Consider the following 2,677-nt stretch of genomic DNA (forward strand, 5'->3'; position numbering starts at 1 on the left):
CATGTAGATTCAAGTAAAACACCGAAGGAAAAAGTCGTCCGTGTAGTGCTGTAGATTCACAACACTGGCTGCGTTTCCGACACACATTTACAACATAATGAATAGTGAAGCCTAGATAACCTCAGTGCAAATAAGTCACATCCATATGCCAGGGAAGGAAGCCTTTGGCGTCGAGTCGACGGCTCGGCTCCACTGTACAAGAACGTGTGCCGACGTGAGGTTCGGAATAAGCACATGCATTAAGGCTGGGAGGAGGGGTGAACCGACTGTTGCGAGGGGCAGGCTGCAAGGTGGCCGCTGAGGGGACTGCGGGCTGCATGGGTGGTGGAGATGGAGGTGGCAGTGGCTGGACAGGGGTCTGTGTGTTGTGAGATGGAGGCAGCGTGGGCCATTTGAATTTATCAGGACTTGCTTCTCCGCGGTGAAGGCCTTGTGATACCGTGGAATGCTCCCATATGCTGCACATGAAGACCTGGGGAATTGTAATAAGACATTCCGGCTCTAGTCAGTGAAGTTGGTGGCGTGAAACCAAGTGTGTGACTTGCATACGAGAGACTGGGTGATATCGGCCGGCTTGAACTGGGAGAAGGTGTGTAAGGGATCGGGCTGCACACAATGTGAGGTCTTAATCCTTGTGCAGACATCTCCTTAAAATACCTTTCATCATCCATCTCTAAGCTGGACTCACTCTCCGAGAGCTGTCGACAGAGGGCCTCTCTCCTCTCCATCTCCCTCTGCAGCTTCCTCTCAGGTCCTCTTCCCTCATGTGAAGTTCCTCCTCCAAATACTGCACCATTATCTCAGAATGCTGTAACTGGGCAGCGCTCAGTTGCTTCTTCAGCCTCTCCAGTTCATTCTTTAAAAACCTGATGTGTCGCATCATGTTTTCTGGAGGGTCGATCTACACCGAGATGTCTCTAGGCAATGGGGGAGCAGACACCGGCTAGTCTAATTTCTCCTGCAGGATTCGCTTTTCAGCTTCAAGTTCCATCCTTTTCCAGAAACGATTCACTAGTGCTTCTTGTTCCTGTTCCAAAGTATTTTCAAGGTCAATCTTCTCTCGTCTCAACTGTTCTAATGTAAGCTGCTTAGAAATGGTATCGTTCTCCAGTTTTTTAATTTTCTTCATCAGTTTGTTGACCTGGAATTCCTGCTCCAGATGCTGTTCTAGTTCGGCTTTCTCATGCTGCAAATGCATCAATTTTCTGGGGAGCTCATTAGTGAGGAACTCTTCTTCCTTCTCATAATTTACAGCAAGGGTTTCTTTCTCCTTCTGCTAAGGCTGAATTTTCTTGACTACAGTGTTACTGATGAATTCTTCTTTCTGCTCAGCCTGGGCTTGGATGGTCACGCTGGCTTTGCGCAAGCCGCAGTTCTCCTCCTGCAGTGCCTTGCACTTGAGTTTGTAGGTCTCCAGCTGGACCTTGAACACCTTGTTCTGCTGCAGCGAGGCCAGGTGCTTGATGAGCTCCTCCAGGCTGAAGGGCGAGATGACAATGCCCCCCGCCCCAGCCACTTCCCACCACTGCCGCCTCTCCTGCTGCTGCCGCCCGAGGTCAATGACTGTATCTTCTAACTCTCTGTTAATCTTCTCACTGTGTTCATCCATTCTTCTCCCAAGTACTTTGATTATCTTTATGATTATTACTTTAAACTCTTTAGTGGGTAGATTGCCTATCCCTATTTCACTTCATTCTTCTTCTGGGGTTTTATCTTATTCCTTCATTTCCACGTTCCTCTGTCCCCTCATTTTACCTAATTTGCTATTTTTATTTCTATGTGTTTTGTGGGCTCCTTATGTTTCCCGATCTTGAAGAAGTGGCTTTTTGTAGCAGATGTCCTATGCATCCCAGCAGCGCACTACTCTCTGCTCATTTGAGCTATACGCCCTACCTGGCTGCAGGGCCCTGTGGGTCCCAGAATTGGTGTTTTGGTCTGCTTGTGGGTGGGACCAGGACCCAGGATTTCCTGGGGCTGATGCCTACCCACTGGTGGGTAAGGCTGGTCCCGGAGCTACTGCCAGCCCACTGGTAGGCAAAGCTGGGTCCCAGGGTTTCTGGCTGCAGGGCCCTGTGGGTCCCAGAATTGGTGTTTTGGTCTGCTTGTGGGTGGGACCAGGACCCAGGATTTCCTGGGGCTGATGCCTACCCACTGGTGGGTAAGGCTGGTCCCGGAGCTACTGCCAGCCCACTGGTAGGCAAAGCTGGGTCCCAGGGTTTCTGGCTGCAGGGCCCTGTGGTCCCAGAATTGGTGTTTTGGCCTGTCTGTGGGCCCATGGGGTCCTGGGGACAGTGCTTACACACTGGTGGGTGAGACTGGTCCCAGGGCTACTCCTGGCCTACTGGTGGGCTGAATCAGGTCCCAGATCTCTGGCTGCAGGGCCCTGGAAATCCCTTGGCTAGAGCTGGTGTATGGAGCCAGGTCCTGGGCCCTCTCTGCTGGACAGGGCCAGGTCCTGGGGTGGCTGTGCACTCAGGGAGTTTCAGGGCAACAGGCCTGCTGGTGGGTGGAGTTGTGTCTCGGCCTGAGGCATCCCAGTACTGGTACTGACAGCCTGGTGAGTTGGTCTGAGTCCTGGTACAAATAAGCTACAGGGAGGATTCCAAAATAGTGCTTGCCAGCATCAGTGTCCATGTGATAGAAGGAACTCCTCAAAACAGCTGATGCTAGTGTCTGT

The 2,677-nt window shown here is 51.6% G+C and overlaps 1 pseudogene; it reads right to left on the minus strand.

Annotated features, from left to right (window-relative positions):
- Positions 1-239: 239 nt before the first annotated feature.
- LOC133090540 (coiled-coil domain-containing protein 6-like) lies at positions 240-2,276 on the minus strand (annotated as a pseudogene).
- Between the last annotated feature and the right edge of the window lie 401 nt (positions 2,277-2,677).

The sequence above is a fragment of the Eubalaena glacialis genome, chromosome 4 (genome assembly GCF_028564815.1).
Source record: "Eubalaena glacialis isolate mEubGla1 chromosome 4, mEubGla1.1.hap2.+ XY, whole genome shotgun sequence".
In the NCBI taxonomy this organism is placed as follows: Eukaryota; Metazoa; Chordata; class Mammalia; order Artiodactyla; family Balaenidae; genus Eubalaena; species Eubalaena glacialis.